Source organism: Manis javanica, chromosome 9 (genome assembly GCF_040802235.1).
Source record: "Manis javanica isolate MJ-LG chromosome 9, MJ_LKY, whole genome shotgun sequence".
NCBI classification, from domain to species: Eukaryota; Metazoa; Chordata; class Mammalia; order Pholidota; family Manidae; genus Manis; species Manis javanica.
In genome coordinates this window covers 121,335,766-121,356,212 of record NC_133164.1, presented here as the reverse complement: position 1 = coordinate 121,356,212, position 20,447 = coordinate 121,335,766, and the positions used below count along the sequence as shown (strand labels likewise).

Here is a 20,447-nt window from a genome sequence, read left to right as displayed (position 1 = left end):
GCAGTCGCCGCCCAGGGGGTGGGGGGGTGGGGGGTAGGGGGGGTTCGGCACACAACAGTGGTGCCTGTCACCACCTCCTGGCCATCTGCTGTAGTGCAGGATCATGCGGTGTCCAGGTGCTTCACAAACATGACTCATGTACTTCCCCTCACACCCTGAGGCTGGAACTCGCTCATACTGGAAACAGAATGACTAGTAGATTCGGACTCCCAAGCCCAGCTTGGACCTTCGCCTCCAGTGCGCTGAGATGAAATGCTTCACTGAAGTCCACCTATGTGTCCTGTGTGGGGCCATCTGTGGCTGATGGCAGTGCTCAGAGAGCTCGGGACCTCTATGCCGACTGGTGATAAACGCTTACCTGGGGGCCTCCACGGGCGTCCCAGCGTGTAGGCACGACGGAGCTGCGGTAACCTCTCTTCGGGCTCGAGCTCGTGTTTGGCACCCAATGTGTCAGGAGCGCTGCTGGTGAATCCAAACTCCTAGAAGGCCTGGGATGCAAGCTCAAGACAACCACCAGGCTGTGCCGGGAGCAGGCTGGCTAACAGTAAAGACCTGGGAACAGCCCAGCACGATGACCCGGGCGACATACGTGTAGGGTGCCTGGTCCCCACACTGATCTGGCATCTTAGCAGGGCTGTGAGGACCATGCTAACTCGTGCCCTTTGTACCCCGTCTGCACCTACCAAGTCCTCGGCATCTCACGCACAGTGTCAAGGCTGCTAGATGGAAGAACAGGCTGTAGTAGTAACAGTGCCTGACATTGCCTGGGCACCGCCTATTGGGCACCCATGGTGCCATGTCGTCTGTCACAGGGATGGACCACCAGCATGCATGTGAGGAGGGCCCATAGCTGAACTCACCCAGCTCGCACCTGCTGTGGGGCCCCGGGCTGTCTGGCTCCAAAGCTCTCAGGGCCGGAGTAGCAATAACCACCAGATGCTGCTTCTGAGCTGGGGCTTCAAATTTGGCGTTAGCAAGCAAAGGGATGCCAGGCCCCTCAGGTGCCTGGCCCACACTCCTGCAGAATTGTTCAGCATCCAGCAAAGCCCGAGGCCTGGAGCGCAGGTGGTGTTTGCTTTCCAGTCTTGTCGGCAGGAAGAAACCAGGCAGCGTGGGTCACCGTGGGGGCTGCGTCAAGTGACTGGGGCCTGGGCTGCACAGAAGCCGGCGCTCTCGGTGCCTGCCTCCCGTGCTCCGAGGAGGCTCTGTGCTCCCTCACCTCCTGTGTCCTTGGTGGCCTCGGGCCCTGCCACCTGAGGTGGAGACCATGTGGACACGATGCAGTTAAACACTGTGGTCTGGGGACCAGGCCAGGAAGATGTGGCTGGGGTCCTGGGAGCTTGCGGCGGGATGAAGACGAGGCCCAGCCGGGAGCTGCAGCGTGCGGTTCCAGGGCCTGGATGGATGTGACCCGCACCATGGAGCTCCAGGGGACAGTGGTGTCATGGAGGTGGGGTGCCAGTGCATCCTGCTGGGACAGAGATGCATCGTCACTGGAGCGGGTTCTGGAAGATGTTCTTAGACGGTGGGCGGGAACAGGAGCCGGGCAGGGTAGCTGTGGAAATACAATGGAGGCCCTCCCCACCCCGACGGCCCTGAGGGTCTGGGCACTGACTAAGTCCGAAGAACTGGAAGGGATGCCACGCAGCTGAAGTCCTGTCTGATTCTGGGGGAGGTGCCTCCTGTGCAAGAAAGTTAATGCCCTCTAGCTCATTAGCACGGGACTCCACAGTCATTTAGAACATGCATGTTCCAATTTATATAAAACTCTGAAAGTATACATACACAACAACTGATGGTGATTATCTGAGGGAGGGTGGGATGGATATTTACCCCATAAATTATATTCTTGTGCATTGAATAGTTCAGATTCTTTGTAATAATCATTTGTAGTAATTGAAAATTAATAATATATATTTTAAAAGTCAATGTTTGCAAAGTTTTCTAAGAGTCAGTTTTCAAACTTTCCCAGGGAAACTTATTTTGAACTGTCAAATTTAATAAGATTATGGGCCAAGACCTTGGAAGAAAATACAAGTCTATAAAAATCAAGGTTATTTTTGCCCAAATCCTTAGTATGGAGTTGTTCTGTGGATCGGGAAACCAAGTGATTCTGCTCTCACACTCAAAATATGTGCTACCTGTCTTAGAATAACATCAGAAACAGCATTCATGTCAGTGTAAGAGGCTTGATGTTGTGTTTTCTGAAACCAAAATTTGTATTTGTGAATATGACCCCACATAAACACAGATGCTCTGATAGGCTATGCTCATTTTGAGGGAAAACTGCACTATTTGAGCCTGCTGCTTGTTCTTAGAATGCCTTAAAATTCAAGGCACTATTTACCCAAATACATTGACTGGATGGAATTTGACTTTACTTCTGATATTACCTTTTCTTGTTTTGTAATTTTATGAAGTAATTAATCTATTTTTTTTTATGATAAGCAGGCTATATACCTAAATATAAATAGAGACAAATGACATGTCTTTAGAGTCCTGTCTTTCTCCAGAGACCTGGGGCACGTTTGTGGATGTCGTTACCGCGTAACTGGTCAAGGCCACTGGAGTCATGAAGCCTTTCCTTAAGACTTTCAAGATACAGGTAATGAAAAACAGAAATAGCAGGCCAAGAGGGCGGGTTTGTAAATCTTGTGACGGAAACTCACTGGAAGTATGTTTAGGGTCTTTGATACTCTTAGTTTGGCTTCTGATTTTCCTGCTTGAGGACACTGAGAATATATTTACTCCCAAGCCAGGGCCACAGCTGTCGTGACCCACCTACAGTCCTTTAGGATGGAGGAGAGGGCCGGCAAAGCTCCTCTTCTTGGGCCCAGCATGAGCTGGAGGTGCTGGAGTTTGTTGGAAACGCGCACAAGCACATCTGGTCTCGGCCAGACCTTTGCTCTTGGATCCATCTTTGCGACTGTTTTCCAAAGCTTCATGGGGCTGGAACCTCCCCCCAGGGGGACTGTAACAGGAGGGGCTCACGGGAGGACAGGAAGCACCAGATGGTGATTTGGAAAGTTCATGGCAGGGTGGGTGGGTGAAAAACTTTCTACTTGAAGTCAATGGTGCAACTACTTTTCAGGTCAGTTGACACGGGCCTCAGAATACAGCTGTTCCCAGGGTCCATGTGGGCTCGTGATGCATTCTAATGTGGGTTTTCCTTGGGACACAGAGGTCTGAGATCCCTCCTGAAGCCGCCAGTGCAGGCGTCTCTGTAGCTTGACTCAACAGCTGAGTCTGAACACTAAAGCAGGAGACCCAGTTCCAGCTGGTAAACAGCCAGAAGGTTTAGATGCTCTAAGGAAAGATCTGGAATATGTTAGGATTGGAGAGAGAAGCTATTGTTTCAGTTACCCATCCATCCATTCACCATCTATGTCTGTCTGTCTGTCTATCCATCATCAATCATCTATTTTTTTATGATAGTATTTCCTTAAAAAAGAGATAATTTCACAAGAGTTGAAAAGAAAATATTAAGTAAGATGGCACTATTTTTGGGAAATAGCGTCCATGGAGATGCTGAAAGTATAAATGCCATAGACTAGCACGGGACTTGGGAGCTTCCCACAGTCTGGGTGCCAAGCCTTCATCAATACACTGGTGGAGCCCATCAGCCGGAAGTTGGCAGAACACCCGGTGCCGGGAGCGAGACACTGAGGAGGCAGGGGACTGGGGTGAAGTCCTCCCTGACCCCACTCCCCACCATGGGAGTTTTCTAATAAGACACAAGCCCTCCACGTGCACATGAAACAACGAACCGCATTGCCCCGGCCTCCCTCTTCCCCTGGGGCCCCAGCCTCTTGGGCCTTTGTAAACATACCTTTTAAAGCTGTAGCTGGGTCTTCGTGAGGTCAAGGCAGCGGGCCTTAGGAAGCGTGATGGAGTGAAAAAACTCGGCGCCTCTGTCTTCACGGTGTATTTGTCTCCTTTGCTGCCTTTATTTTGGGTCAAAAAGCTTTTGCTCAGCCTTGCGGCCCTGCACCCAGGCTTGTTAAACATCAGAAGGAATTTTGCTCACGGCTTAAGATTGATGCAAACAGCCCCTTACCCAAGACTCGCCTCCCCCAGGAGATAAGGAAGTATGGACAAAAGTGACGACTGGGTTGTCAAGGACGTGTAGGAACATCACGGCCAGACTTGCCAACAAAATGACTGGACTCAACTGGCCAGGGACTCCTCAGGCCCTTGCTGGTGCCCGGATGTCTGAGGCTGGTCATCACCTCCTGACCTCCACCCTCTCCTGCTCCCCTCCTTCCCTAATATCAAAGGGGCTTGAAATCAACCTAAGATGAAGCCTGGGGACATTAGTCCTCCATCTTCTCAGTCTGCTGGCTTTTCAAATAAAATCGTTTTGTCCCAACACCTTGTCTTTGACTTACTGGCATGTCATGTGGGGAGTGGCACAACTTGGACTGGGTAATAGGGTCTGCCTCAGAAATGTGTCCATTTCTTATTCTCGGCAGGCCCAAGGAGGCATAACCTGAAATGCTTCTGTTGGTGGGTGGGTGATGCCCTGTGCCTGAGGGACACTGCTTCCTCGGCACCAGGACCCTGCCGTCTGTGGAGTTCTTAGGGAAGTACATGCATTCCTCCTTTGGGATCTGCACATGCATCTTTGTGCATGTGTGCACATGTGTGCATGTATGATCATGTGTGTTGCACCGGTTGGTACCAGCTCAGTGTTAAGAAGAAAAGGACGAGGAGTCCTCGAGGGGCCTACTGCAGGGAGCCACGCCAGCCCAGCCCTCCAGCACCCTCAGGGCACAACCTGAAGCGCAGTCCTACAGGGGCCCAGGTACGGCTGGGCTCAGCGTAGTCGTTCTGCTGCAGGCCGGAGGGGTAGGCGTGGGGCTGGGGAAGGGCTTGCCTTTGTAGCGCTCTTCCTCTGGGACCTTGGCGGTGGTGCTCTCTTGTCCTGCGGTTCGGTCTCCCTCTTCTGCCTCAGAAGTCCCCTAAGTTGTTCTAAGCCTGGCGGGGAGTCCCCTGCAGCCGCCTGTGCTGGCGTGGGGAGCCGGGGCAGCAGCCACCGTCACCCCCGGCTTTGCCTGGGAGAGGAGCACCCGGGTCCCCAAGACTGGGACTGGGGTTCTTCAGAGAAGCCTGGAAGGAGGGGCACCTCTGAGGGGCGACGCAGACCCAGGCCGCCCCCGAGGGGTGACTGCACTCACACTTAGCTTGGAGCCGCCGGCTGAGGGGCACCCCAGCTGGTCAGTTAACGAACGTCCACAACTTACAAGGCTGAGTGAATTACTGAAGGCAGCAGATACACCCATTTGAAATCACAGAGAGCAAGACGAGGTGTTCAGACAGACTCAGCAGAACAAATCGGTGAAGGGATTGTCGCCAGATGGGCCTAATCTCTGGGCATGTGAAAATCAGCTTTGGTGGACACCGGGGCCGCAGAGACTAGGGTCTCTCTCTGCTTCTGCTGAGCCTTTGTGGCCTCCCCATAAACCCTGTCTCAGAGAGAACCAGCTAGTTTTACATCCATGTCCTAAAGCTCTGTGGGCTCCTGTTTTTTTCCCAGTGAAATCATATGCCAAGAAATTATTAATAGCTCAGTGTCAAGTCAGGAGGAAGTATTGATCTGAAGAAAGCACTTTCCTCAATTGCTACCCGCTTTGGAAATTGGAATTGACATTAAGCCTTTTCTGATTCCTTGAAAGGAATAAATGGGAATCAGTAAAATAAGGCTCATTGGGGCCTAAACAAAGAAACGGGTTGGGAAAGAAAAATATTAAAAATAAATGAAAAATGGTGGAGACACATTTGAGTGGAAAAGAGTATCCACAAGTAATACTGATACCACTCCTACTAGCTGCAGTGTTAGGGGGGGACCCTCAGAGATATGACAGGAGGATTTATCAGTCATTCATAAGGGGAAGACAAAATCCCGGACAGCCGTGAGCGGTGCTGCGGGCGTGCATGGCGGTGCTCTAGGGGAGCTGTCGGTGAAGTTCGGTGACTCATGGGCGGAGCTCATCCACGTGTTAGCCCAGTCCTGGAAGCTTCATCTCCCACTCAGGAAAGGGATGCCAAGAATCTGTTAACGGCAACATTTAGTGACAAAAGAAGGTAGACTGGAGCCATCTGTGGGCCATGAAGTATTTTGCTGCTCTGGCCTTAAAAAGGAAGATAATTTGGGAGTTGTCACGGAGTCCAAGGTCTTCCACTTACCACATGACGTGCCTGTAAGAGACAAGGTGTCAGGGCATGGGAAGCACTTTATTGGGAAAACCAGCAGTCCAAGAAGATGGCGGACTAATGTCCCAAACTGTCATCTTAACTTAGGGCTGATTTCAAGCTTATTTTATATTAGGGAAGGAGAGGAACAGGAGTGGGTAGAAGTCAGGAGGGCTTGACTGACCTCAGACATCCTGGGTATCAGCAAGGGCCTGAGGAGAGGATGAAATTCCTTGTCCCTGACCAGTTGACTCCAGTCATTTTGTTGACATGAGTTTGGCCATGACGTTCTTGTAAGTCCTTGACAATCCAGTCATTTTTGTTCGTGCCTCCTTATCTCCTGGAAGAGGCGAGTTTCAGATAAGGGGCTGTTTGCATCATCTTAAGCTGTGAGAAAAATTCCTTTTGATGCTTAACAAGCCTGTGCACAGGGCAGCTCTGAGAAGTTTTTTGACCCAAAGATTAAGGCAGCAAAGGAGACAGAGACAATGTGAATGCAGTGACGCCAGCTCCCTAAAACCCACTAAAGCCCTCACCATTTTTCTGCTTTAAAATCCCCATTGACTATAGAAAAGTCCAAATGCTGGCTAGAGTATTGTGAGTATTCAGAGTATCTGTGTTAAATTGAATCATCGTAGCTCTGCACAAAGCCATGTCCTTAAAAACAAGAAAACTTTTTAGAGCAGTTTTATGTTCACAGAAAAATTGAGCAGAAGATAGTTTCCATATACTCCCTGCCCCCAAACATTCAGGCTCCCCACTACCAGCACCCCCACTCCCAAGAGCAGTGTGTCTGGGATCACTAATGAACCAGCACTGACACTACCCTCAAAGTCCATCATCTACATCAGGGTAAAAAAAAAGTGGACTCCAGAGTTACCCCGAGATCCCTCTGTGCTCCTGGGAGGCTTGTCCTCAGCCAGCTTGGGGAATCACTGAACCGTGTTCATTCTCTTCCGCTAGGCCTGCCTCCGTTTTTAGAGCTAACTGCACACAGCACTGCTTTCCTCACCAGATAATATTCAAGAAACTGTTTACTCACTGGATACCCTGCATTTCTAGGGCTCACAAAATGTGTGTTGAATTGTTTTTGTAAAGATGTCCCACTTGATTATATTTTTATACCACCATTTGGAATAAAAACTAACACCAATGTGTTTAAAGTGCCTTTGGAGTAGTTCTTTGTGGGGGCTGGGGGGCCGCCTTGACACTATAAGCTGAGGCCAGGGCTCCCGAAAGCCATGAAGGGGGACCCCTCACCAATCTGCCGAACTGTCCTCAACCTGCTCATTGATTTCCAGTTTCAAGGATGTTCTCTACAGAAGCAAAGACTGCATTTCAGGAAGGCGGAGCCATCCTGAGGTCCCCCTGTGTTAGTCCCTGCGGGGGCTGTAACAAAGTAGCGCTACCTTAGTGGCTTAAAAAGACACAAACTTATTCCCCTGCAGTCCTGGAGGCTAGAGGGCCAACATCTGCTCCTCCTGGCTGGCGTCAGGGTGTTGGCAGGAGGCCGGCTCCTCCTGAGGCCCCCGGGGACAGTCCTGTTCCTCACTCCATCCTGCTTCTGGGGCTGCTGTGTTCCTGGGCCTGGGGTCGTGTGACTCCCACCTCTGCGTGGTCACACCACCTCCTCCTATTAAAGGACACTTGGGATTTCGTGTAGGGCCACTAGGTGGCCCAGGATCCTCTCTCCACCTCAAGGCCCTTAATGTGACCACACCTGCCAAGTCCCTCCTGTCATTAAAGCTTCCAAGGATTAGGGCATGGACATCGAGGGGTCAGCAGTCTAGATGAAGGAACAAACGCAGGCATTTGACAGGTTCACTCACCTCCTCAGCAACTAAAATCAGCTGCTTGGAGCGATGAGCAGTTTGCTTGATGAGAAGGCAGCAGTCCAGCCGCGGGGGTACTGTGCGCTGCATGCCCAGCCGAGGCTGCCTGGGTCTGACGGAGAGGAGCCCGGGGGTACTGGGGAGACAAGGGCAGCAGAGCGCCAGGGGCAGGTGGCACCTGCTTCCACAGGGACGTGGCCGGGAAAAGGCCAGTGCTGGGAATGTCTCTGCTGACTGCTGTGCCTGACTGCGAGGCTGGCAGAAAGCCGAGAGCTTTGGCCACATGTTGGTTATTACCGTCATCGCTTCAGAATAACGAGGACTGGTTCTATGCTGAGCTATCACGTTTCCAAACGGAAATACTAGATTTTCACTTTGTTTTGTCCTTTTCCCCTAAAGCCACACAGCTCTGAGAAACTTCATTCTTCTCTGAAGCAAGATATTACTGCATGAACCGGAGCGTTTCTAAGCACAACAGGTACAAATACTAGAATGGAGGCTCATGGCGTACAAATCACCAAGAGCCTTTCGACAAGGCCTTTTCGGGGAGGTTGAAAGGAAGGGAATATTTTTTCAAAGCACCTCAAGATTATGAATAGAAAGTCACTCAACTTAGATAACTATTAAAAAGAGAGACATTCTTTTCCTTAAAGCAGTAACTGAGTAATAATGCTTTTGTCTTTGACACCAAATAAAGTCATTTTAGATTCCTTTGAGCTGCTAACGCTTGGAACTGACTTAGAAACCAGTGCCCCTGGGCCTGGTCGGAGTGTGTGGGAATGTGTTCTCTTGCAAGCTTCCCATAGGGAAGGGGGCTGCGGAGCCGCGTGAAGCTGAGAGGAGGGTCCCAGAGAGGCCACCCACCAGTGCCCCGGGAGAGTGGGGAGCGGGCAGAAGGAACCTCTTACATCTGCATCCCAGAGGAAGGCGCTGCTATGATCAATGTGTGACTCCCCGGGGGAAGACAGTCTGCCCGCCGCCAGCACTTCCAGCCTGCTTGCAAAACAAGATTCACCTCACGTCACAGCAGGAAGCCCAGTGGCCGGCATGGCACTCCTGGACTGGCCTGGGGCTCTGAAGCCCAGCACCCAGACCGCCTGGGTGGGTAATCATGAAACACCGACTCTTTCTCGGCCTTGTTTTTGTTTGCTTAAGGCAGAATCCAGTGCCCCCAAATGTCATAGGGGTCTGAAGGCAGTAAAGCCTAGTGCTGAAGCGTGCACACAGATTCAAATCACGTCACCCCGCACGTGTGTGCCTCAGTTTCCCCATCTGAGATCAATGCTGTCACCCCTGATGACAGCCACGGCTTCGAGTGCCTGTCACTGCCTGCACTGGGCACTACTCAGCCTGGCATGGAGCTGGTGCACAGAGGACTGTTAGCCAAGTGGCCAGGACAGTGTTTCCCAAACCAGAGGCTCTGTGACTGAGGGGAGGAGCTGGGCCTCCAGCCGGCTGACTGCCGACAGCCGGGCACTTGGCTTCCTGCTTGGGAACGGCCGCTCTCCCTGCTTCTTGGCGACACGTAAGGCTGTTACCCTCACACAACATGGCAACACGGGGATCATTATTCACCCCAAAGTCAGCAGTGGGGTCATGGTGGGGGATGCCAGCTGATGGGGCCCTGACACTGGGGCCCCTCCTCCCCTTGCCTGCCCCCCGCCTGCGGCTCTGGTCAGGGGCTGCCCTGCAGTCCCCCAAGGGGCCCTTGGCTGGAGGCAAAGCAGCGGTGGCTCCCAGGCTGCAGCACCGAGATCCTTGCCTCCCTGGGAAGAGACTTGATCTGGGGCCTTCCACGTCCTGGCTCTGCTCGGGGGCCTTTGGCTCAGAGATGCCCGTGGCCGGCCACCAACGACAACATCAGCAGAGGCTCTGGGGTCCGGCCAGCGTCCAACTCAAACGGCAGCAGCTGGAGAAGCGGAGGCGGGTTCAGGGGCCCTGAGAGCCCCGGGGGGATTCGAGGACGGGGCCCCCTGTCCGCTCACAAGGCGTTTCCCTGGGTCCTGGGGGCTGAGTCCCTGCCGCAGAGCCCGCGGGATCCTCGCAGGATCACCGCGAGTCCCACCTACAAAATTGCAGCGGCGCCGTGGGGGTCCTCCCCGTGCGGGACCCCCTGGAAGAAACGAGTGCGGTTTGGAGGGAAAATTCCACGCAGTGACGCCCCGCCCCGCCGGACCGCGGGGTCCCTCCCCTCGGCTCGGCCTCCACGGCTCCCCTAGCGCGGAGCCGGGCCAGGTGCGGGCGCAGCCACAGCGGCCCCCGCGCCCTCGGGGGGACCCCGCCGCAGCATTCATCGCCGCCGCAGGCGCCCCGCGGGCCGGGGACAGGCTGGGGAGAGGCCGGAGGACGGGAGCCAGGGCTCGGGGAGCAGGAGCAAACGGCCCGTGCCTGGCGGCGGTGGCCGGGCCGCGGGGCGCCCCGGGGGCCTGACCCTGAGCGGTGGACAGACAGACAGAAAGCAGCACGTCCGTCCCGCCGTCTGGGCCTCCGCCGCGGAGCGCCACGGCCTGGGGGCCTGGAAACGCGTGTATTTCTCGCAGTCCCTGAGGCTGGGTGTCCCAGGCCCAGGCCGATTCGGGGCGCAGGAAGGGCGCTCCTCCGGGTCCCAGAGGCCTCCTTCCGCGTCCTCTGGAGGAGGGCAAGCGAGCTCGGGGGCGGGGTCCCTTTCATAAGGACACGGGTCCCCTCCATGACCCTGGTCACCCCGAAGGCCCCACCTCTCGATACCATCCCTGGGCAACCGCAGGTTTCGACTTGTGAATTTTGCGGATTCAACAGACTTTCAGGCCATAGCAGATGCTCCTTAGAATGTGGGTCCCGAAGCTTCCGTCCTGCGCAGGACAGCCTGCTGGGTCAGAACCCCCCGTGCTGGTCACCGCCCTCCCCTGGCAGCTGGCCCGGCTCGGGGCGGGAGGACCGGCGGGCAGCCAGGTGCCCTGGGCTCTCCAGGAGGCCTCACCAGGGCAGGCTGAAAGTTGGGTGAAAGCTGGTATTTCCTGCTTACAACTGCAACTGCTTTGCTAATTCTAGTCATTGCCTTTATGGATAATCAGCGAAAGAGGCTTTTCAGTGCTGTTACCTGTTGTTGCTGCTTTTTGCTTGTTCTTCACCCACTGCCCCCTTGGGGGTGCCCATATCATGGGGGCCCCGCTAAGATGGGGGTCCTGCGGGGGCATGAGGAGCACATTCCCAGCGTCCGGGCGCTGCCAGGTGGCCGTCTCGCCTGAGGGCTGAGCCCTGGGCACGTTCACTCTGGATCCGGTGAGACTGACAGATGGCAAGGGGACATTGCAGGTAAAAGCGTTTGTGCCCAGCATTAGCAGATGCTGGCTGGTCAAGCGCTAGAATCACGTCGGCCTCCAGGGCAGTCCGCACGCAGCAAGCCGGTCACTGTCCCCAGGCCCCTCCACCACCTGGCAGCCCCAGGGCACTGGGCAGAGTTCTTTCTATAGAGTCGATAACAGCTCATTGCCCACACGTGTGCACGCCTGCGCCTGTGAGCACTGTATGTGCTCAGTGGGCGAGCAGACCAGGGTCAGGTGAGAATCCTGGTCATGGAACTACCATTTGCTCTACAGTGGGGTAAAGACAGAGACCAGGGCCTCTGGGGAGGCAGGGCTGTGGGGGTGAAGGCACTGCGTGCAGTGCAGGTGGGGTGGGTGAGGCGGCTCCCTGTCCCATGCATCGTGGCCCCGGGACCCCCAGGGCTCAGACACAGGGTGTGGAACATGGTGAACAGTGCAAAAATCCACAGAGCTGGAGCTGGAGCTGGAGCTGGCAGCCCTACTCTCCAGGAAGCCTGGGGACGTTCACCCTGGGGGCTTTGCTCCCCTCACCCTGGTGACTGGCACGTCCTGCCTTGGGGACAGCCGAGCAGGGAGCTAATCACTGTTCTTGAACGGGGGCAAAACTGGGCCTCAATACTGTCACCTGAGCCCTGAGCGCCCTTCTGCAGAGGGGCAGGTGGGAGGCAATCAAAATCAAGGGTGGAAAACACTTTCAAAAGGCTGGCTCTCTTCTGCCTGGGCCCCCAGCCCTTCTCCCCTTTCTTCTCTTGTCTCCTCTCCTCAGTTCTACTCCCCTCTATGCCCTGGCAAGGTTGTGAGGGTGTCACGTGGGGACAGGCTGGGGCCCAACAGCCAAAGGGCTCCTTTATCCGACCGCAGGACCACCATGCAGTGCCCGCTGTGCAGAGAGCAGCTCCAGGAACTGGATGCCCTGCATAGTGGGTGGGCACCGCGGAGCCTAGAGCTATTTGGGGCATCGGCTCAAACACGGCATTGTAGTCCCATGAGTGGCAGGCCCTGAACAGATGAGAAAACAGCTTTTGCTAGAGTCCCAGATTACCTGAATCCTGGGGTGGAAAGCGCCGACAGCCAGCCAGTTGAACTGCTCACTGTCAGGTGGTGGAATTCCCTCTCCAAGTCGTCGGCCAGGTATCCAGCCAACACCTGAACTATTCCAAGGGGGCCCATCTGGACATTTTAACTGGCATAAAAATTCCTTGCATGAGTCAAAATCAGTTTCCATGTAGCTTCTGCCCACTGATCTTACTTGATCACTGAGATCATGCTGAAGTGTCTTTGTTCAGCAGACGTTTGGAAGGTCCCAGAGTTACATGTTACAGTAGTGACAAAAACAGGGACCCTGGACTCAGACCTCAGGCAGAATTCCCAGCTTTGCCATTTTCTTGTTGTGTGAACTTGGACAAGTGACTAATCTCTGTCTGGGTCCCAGTCCCGAATTTTTTAAGGAGGGTTGAAAACATCCAAAAGTTACAAGAATTAGAGGTGATGTTTGTACATTGTGATAAAAACTGGGAGAACGAAAGCTGTCATTATTTTTCAGATCATACCGAATTTATTACTTAGAAGGTGCAAAAGAATTAAAGAATAAAAAGTATCAATCACAAATTATCATTAATATAAAATGTATCCATTTTGCTGGAGGCAACAAATGATTAGGAGATGTAATGGATAGAGATGCTATTAGTAATAGGAAAAACAGCAACAAAATAAAATATTTACCAATAAATCTAATAAAAGATGTGTACACTATTTTTGAAGAAAATTGCATAATTTTAAGCAAGGCCATAAAGGAGACATAGCATAAAGGCTACAAAGATCATGTATTCAAAGACAGTATAAATATGTCCATTTTCTCTCCTAGTGGCTACTGCTGTGTATAAAAACACTCTAAATTTAGAGGCATTAAAAATGAACCAATTTTATGCTCACAGACTCTAAACCTAACAGCTGGGGAAGCACACAGTGGTGACGGTCCTCCCTCCATGAGTCAGGAAGATCAAGGTGTCACCTTCCCTCGAGGGTGGCCCCTGGTCTCTGCATCACCTTGAGCTCCTGCCCATGGGATGCTCTGGGTGCTGAGCAGGAGTATGCACCTGACATTTGATCCCAGTTTAGAAAATTCTGGGTCTTCATGGTGCAAGAATGTTCCTATTACCACCAATAACACATGTATGTTGTTCAAAGAAAAATGAAGTGGTCCTAGAGAGTAAAAGAGAATGTTCCATTCGTATCACTCACATATACGTGGTGATGAGCAGTTTGTCCACTAGTGTTTATTTGTGCTGTGATCTCTCCATGGTTTGTTTTTATTTTCTCTTTCACTTTTCAGTACAAATGCATGTCTGTGTATTATAAACCTACACAGCCTACTTATCTTCTTGGTTTGCTCTATTATTATGTAAGCTAAAAGTGTGCATTTATTTCCCGCTTTGGGAAACAGAGAACGTGCACACGTGAAGCAGCTGGAGAGAAAATGGCATTGACGTTTTTAGAAGGAGAGTGGTGAGCACCGTGCACACTGATTCTCGCTTTGTGGGTCTCCGGATCACTCTCTCTTTGCCGGCAAGGGTCCTGCATGCAGGAAAACAACCAAACAGAACCAAGCCTCTCCCTTCATTTGCTGGTAACCGAGAGAATGTTTAGTCAATTGTTCATGTGGTAAAAAGCCCAGGATTATTGCAAAACTGACAGCTTCTCAATGGAATTCACTCTCTCACCTTTCCTTTTGCTGATGATATATGTGCATTTGCATTTGATTTGAGGAAAAGTCCTCAAAATGAGAGGACCTCACTTCATATCTTTTAGAGAAGGACAGGAAAAAGAAAAAGAAAACTAGTGGCACAGGTTAATTTGGCTCCAGTTGACCTTCAAATATGACCAAATAGCAACTTTTTAAAAATTGCTGACTAGACTATAAATGACCAACAACCACATGGAGAGACGCTTAACACCACCAATTAGCAGGAAATAGTCAGCTAGTCAAAACCACTGCGAAACACCACTCCACACGCATGAGGGTGGCTGTCATAAAAAACAGTGGAAAAGTACAAGTGTTGGCAAAGATGTAGAGAAACTGGAACCCATATATGCTGCTGCTGGGAATGTAGAATGATGCAGCCGCTATGGAAAACGGTTTGGCAGGTCCTCAAAAAGTGAGACAGAATGACCGTATGATCCAGCAATTCCACTCCTACGTCTATCCTGAAAAAAACAGAAAGCATCACTCAAACAAGTACTTGTACATGGATGGTCATCACGGCATTATTCTCAGCAGCCAGGAGGCAGAAACACTGGAAATGTCCCTGAAGGGATGACGAGATAAACACAATGTGGTGCATCTACCCAGTGGTCTGTTACACAGCCACGGGAAGGACAGAGGCACTGACACACGCCACCATGGGGATGAACCTGGGGGTGCTCCATGAGAGAAGCCAGATACCAAAGGCCACACATCGTGTGATTCTTCTCAAGGGACATGTCCAGAGTTGGCAAGTCCATAGAGACAGAAAGCAGCCAGTGGTGGCCAGTGGCTCAGGGCAGAGGGAATGGGGAGTGACACCAGTGCACCTGGTCATGTCAGAAGCACCTGGGGATTCTGGGGCTGCCCTTCTTGTTTTCACTCCAACCCCACCTTGAGGCCAGAGGAGGTGCATCAGAGACAACATAGCTGACCCTCAATGGCCATTCCCTTCTTCCTTAATAACAGCACCCTAATTTTATTAATAGAGTTGATGAACCCCTTTTGCCCTCCCCCCTTCCTAGTTCCAGCTGCCTGGAAGACAGATGTGATGACTGGAGCTCCAGCAACCCTCTTGAATAATAAGGTGTTCTTGTGTATGAATGCCACCACTTGGACAGTGGAGCAGAAAACTTAAAGGAACCTGGACATTATAATCACGGACCTCTCACACTAGCATTCAGCATGGATTTCCTTTTCATGAAAGAGGAATAAACATCCGTGTCTTTTAAACCACTATTATTTTGGATTTTTCTGTTATACCCAGCCCAAATTGAATTCTAAGTGATACACTTGCAAATTCTTGAACCCTCAAACTCCCTCCAAAACCCCAGAAGCATGGATGAGTATGTCATTTTCCTGAATGCTAGAGAAAGACGTTATATCACAAATCATGTGATTCCTAAGATCCCCTTTAAAACAATTCTGTTCTTTCTTTGATGTTCTTTTCCTGTAGCAGCTATGTCATTCATCCCTATTCTCTCTCCCACCCCCTCCAAATCTTTAGAACTTAACCAGCCACTCGCTTCCCAGCCTGCCCTCAGTTTTATCAACCTGTGCACTGGCCCAGCTGTCAGCTGAGCATGGCAGGATGTCCAGTTGCTCATGCAGTGTGTCCCCAGGGAGCCTCAGGTCCTTCTCCTGCATTTGAGATTATAACCAATTACTGCATCTCTCCAGCCATTCACTTCTGCCCCTGACCTCATGTGTGTGTGTGGAGAGGGGTCCTGCAGTGCCCAGAGCTGCCCAGTGCCCAGAGGAGCATCTGGCACCCTTGCAGCATGAGGGGTCCTCTGTCCTGCTGCACCTGCCGTTCTTGCAGAGAGTAAATGAAGTTTGAGATCTTTACCGCACCAAGGTTATGCTCTAGGCTGCTGCAGTTCTTCACTCCCCTTGACCCGAACTTGGGGGGCTGTATGTTACCTCCGTTTTGGCTCCCTGCTAACAGGGTGCGGGACAGGGCGGACCAACTTCAACTGGCCTGCAAGCTACAGATTGCGCAGCAAATGTGCGTCTAGGGCTTTCTCTGGGCTTTCACTGGCTTTATCCCAAGCCTCTTGGGCAATTATTTTTGGCTCATTCTGCGAATGGCTTTAAATCAATTTCTCCTGTTCCAAATGCTTAATATAGGGCTTGTCCACATGCAGTACTTACAGTATTATTGGAAAGTGTCTTGTTAATAAATCTTTCTGTCCCTAGCCCAGCTCTCTCCTCCTGGGAGCTGCATACGGCCTGTCTCCCTAGCCAGACAGGGAGGGACCCTGTGCGCCTTCTCCGGGAGAGACCGTTTCTCAGGAGACGTTTCCACAGTGGGGGAGGCTCTGAAAAGGACTGTTCCTGCAGCATTTGACCTACCAGATTAGCATCAGGCCTTGGGAGTCTCTGAAGATTTGTGGACAAGAGTGGAAGTGGGCCAACCACACGTTCTGAGGGCGAAGAAAGCCCCTGGGCGGCGTTGCTTCTGCTGCAAATGCAAACCCAGGTCAGCGTCCCCGCTGCAGAAAGGGCCGGGTCACTGCACTCAGGCCCTGGTCCGGGCTGTGCTGGGGGGTGTGCGCTCCGGCTCTGCGGTGTTTTCCCTCTTGTTCCGTTTCCCCCCATGGGTTACCTTTTGCTGCTGTAGCAAATCACCACAAAATGCTTGCAACAACAGAGATCACCGACCATGCAGCTCTAGAGAAGTCTGCCTCGGGGCTGACAGCTGAACTCGAGGTGTGGGGGTCCTGGAGGCTCCAGGGAGGGTGCGCCCCCCTGCTGTCTCCAGCATCCAAGGCTGCCAGCTCCTTGGCCTGTGGCTCCTTCCCATCTTCGAAGCCAGAAGCGTGCCATCCCCTGACCTCTCCCTCCTCTGCTCCCTCCTCACGTCTTCTTCGGCTCTCCCACCTCCTTTCCTTAAGAAGGACCCTCATGATGACCTTGGGCTCACCCACGTGTTCCAAGATAGTGTCCTCGTCTCAAGATCCCTACTTTAATCTGCAGGGTGCTTTATGCCACAGAAGGTAACACACTCAGGGCCAGGGCTTCTGGGGATCGGGACGGGTGTCTTCATGGGGCTGGCATCCTGCTTGCCCCCCTGGGCACTGGAGACCCTGCAGGCAAGGCCTGTGTTGACCTCTGCAGTTTCTGTCTCCCCGCACTCCCCATGAATTCCGGCACAAGCCCCAGATGGCTAGTCAAGGGTAGAGGACGGAGCCCAGTGACAGCTTCCCTTGAGGGCTGACTTTCCCTGCAGGGTGGCAGCCACACCATCTTCAGAGAGCCTGTGTCCCTCCCTCCACCTTCTTTGGTTTTTATCCTGACTTCTGTTACTGGCGTCCGCCTCCTTTTGTGTTTGTTGATTGCATGAGAAACTTCTGAACTTACAAAGGAGCAGGGAGAGAAGGGCCGCTCCCGAGGAGCAGTGTTCTTCGGGCCCTGTGCCCCAGTGCCACCAAGGCTGGGGTCAGGAGGCCGATTACGGGCACGTGGGCACTCTGGAACTGGATTATTTTAAGCATGTGCTGGAACTTCAAATCATTTCTGCATCTGCTGGCTCTTTCCTCTTTTAGCCTCGGTTCTTTAATGGTCCTCTGCGCTTTCTTTAAAAAAATAACAGCCCTCACGTAATCTGTGGTTGGAAAGACAAGCTCAGCTCAGCGGTTGTTAGGAAATGTGAATTTTCAGAGTAGGAAACAGAAAGAGAACGCATGGCTTGGGTAGCTGGAGATTCTCAGCAGGTACGTATGGCCATTATTCTGTCTTAAGGTGATAGTTTCAAAGCCTAGGAATTCTCTTTAAAAACAAAATCCAAAGCAGTTCATCATTTCTATTTTTTGTACCTTAAAACCTTCTCCCCCCTTAAATGATTTCACATAATCACTTTAAGTACAGTAGACAGAAAATGTGGGAGCGGGGTGGGAATTGCAGTGCACCTGGGGCTCCAATCCAGCGCTTGGCAGGAGCGAGGGAAGCCAGGCCTACCGCCTTGGGTCCTGGGCAAGGCCAGGGGTGCTTCTCCCAGCTCTGGAAGTACCACCGGGCAACGTGGCAGAAGGGCAGTCCCAGCCCAGACTGACACGTCGAGAACCACCCTCCCCCAGCACGAGGAGCCCAGGTCGTCTCCAGGGCCAGCTTCCCCTCTGAGCTGAGAGACTCAGGAACAGACCCCTCTGCCTACCTTCCCCCAACCCCGTGGGCACATGAAATTCCGCAATTTGCAATGCATTCCTTTTATTTGAGGCATTACCTCCCCTTTTAAAACAGGGGAGACCCGAGAAACATTGTCACCTCTGTTGTGCTCTTCCTCCGGCCTGCCTGTGGCCCTCGGGCCCGCAGCTGCTTTCATTGCACAACTGAAGAGAAAGAGTCACAGCTCCACGTGGGACACGTAGGATCATTTTAAAGCATCGGCCTTCTAAACAATACTGTCTTAATGTTATGGAATGAGATGAAAAAGCAGCAGGAAACTGGGATTCACTACTTCAGAGGAAAATAATACAAGTGATTTGTACATGGTCCGTATGAAAGCATGCCAGGGTGAAGGGTCTCCTCCTATTGTCACTAAGCGGGTGGGAAGTCACAAAGGCTAACCACTTAATACCGTGTTTGTATCCAGCCTTGAGCTGAAGAAGGGCCCCTTCACAAATTTTGCACAGACAGATGAACCTGGATTGGGAATCCTTCACGTATGTACAACGGCTTCGTGGAAATCACCTAGCCTAACTTTTCTGGAGTAGAGCCACCTTCTCCGCAGGAGAGGTGCTGAGAAATAAGTGTCTTAAAAAGCATTTTAAAGTGCTTTTTTGCAATTGCAGGGTGTTCTAAGGTGCAAATGCTTGCTAGTCACTATTTTTCCCAGGTTCCTAATTTCTTCAGGTGCCAGAGAAATGTGAGATTGAGTTAAACATTAACAACTACCTTGAGCGCTGCATTTTTACTGTTGATATATTAACTGTGGTATTTCGTGTTGGGAAACATGAGACCACAATACACAAATTGGAATCCTAAGTACTGGACCGTGCTCTGGCTGGGAGCTCGCCCAACAGACGTAAGGAGCTGTGCTCCTTCAGACAGCGCCAGAGACCTGGACCAGGGCAAAGGTTTCCGAATCTAAGAAATGGGAGGGTCCCACGTGTGCTAGAGGGGTGAAGCACTTTTCTCTCCTTCACTCACACAGGTTGGGACTCTCCGTCCCGTCCCTGGCTGGTCTAGAGGAGGTGCACGTGCTTGCGGGATCTACCTGTGTGCACCTCCCCAGTCCTCTTCGACTACGATTTTGTTTAGGTCAGTGTGTAATATTACATTATTATGACTTAAGACCACTCACAGGTGAGCCATGAGCCATTTGCTGTACAAAGTGTTTTCCCCTGAACTTCATGACAATCTTTTTTCTTTGCTTAGCTTACATGTTTTTACTATGAATTCATCATCAAACTGTTCTCTGCCCAAATCTCCTCTCAAGACATCTGGAAGCATCAGTTTTGTTTTCCTGAGTGTGTCTCTTTGGGACCCGCCCCCCACTCGGCTCCAATCTGACGGTGGCCTCGGGGTCAGGTGGGCAGCAGCGTCTGGGACCACACTTTGAGCTGGATCTTACTTCCTGTAGCCCACATCTGCTTTCTTGTTTTGGGGGAGCACATTTTCCAGTAGCTTTTTAAACAGGGGAGCATGGGAGTTGATTTATTTTAGAGCTTGCCTGTCTAAAATATCTTGGATCTCTCTTTCTGTGACCCATTGGTTAACAGTTTGGCTGGACATAGACTTCTAAGTTGGACATTTAGTTTTCCTTCAGAATACTGGAGAATGGGGTTCCATTGCATTTTAGTGTCTGCTGTTAAATGATGAAGCTTTTCTGATACCTGCTCATTTATATGTCACCTATTTTTTCTTTCCGGACATTTGTAACATGTTTTCTTTGCCTCCAATGTTCTAACATTTCTTCCACCATGTTGGGTACTCAGTGGGTCCTTTTGGTCAGGAAACTTATGTCTTTTACTTGTAGGACATTTTCTTGAATTAGTTTCTTGGTGATTTCTGCCCTTATAGATAGTGTTTGTATTTCCTTTTCAGATATTAGGCCTTCTGAACTTATTCTCTGCTGTATTATCTTTTCTTCCTCTTTTCCATATTTTTTTAGCTCTCTTTTCTGGGAATTTCCTCACTTTTGCCTTCTAATTCTTCTATTGAGTTTTCCATTTAGCTGTCATTTTTTAATATCCAAGAGTTCTTTCATTGTTATTCTCTGAGTTTTCCTTTGTTGAAAAACAGTATCTTGCTCATAGTTAAAATACTTACCCTTATCTCTCTGAGAATTCTAATGATAGCATTTCTGAAGTGTTCTTTCCCCTGCAGTGTCTGTCTCTTCCCTTAGCTGTCTCCGGTCTGTGTTGGTTTCTATCT

At 51.5% G+C, this 20,447-nt stretch overlaps 1 long non-coding RNA gene across 1 annotated transcript; it reads right to left on the bottom strand.

Moving 5' to 3' along the window:
• Window positions 1–43: 43 nt before the first annotated feature.
• LOC108389658 (uncharacterized) lies at window positions 44–11,051 on the bottom strand. Its single transcript, XR_001851314.3, has 3 exons — window positions 8,022–11,051; window positions 6,377–6,532; window positions 44–6,198 (listed from the first exon to the last, which is right to left on the bottom strand). It is a non-coding gene; the product is annotated as an uncharacterized lncRNA (long non-coding RNA).
• Window positions 11,052–20,447: the final 9,396 nt, after the last annotated feature.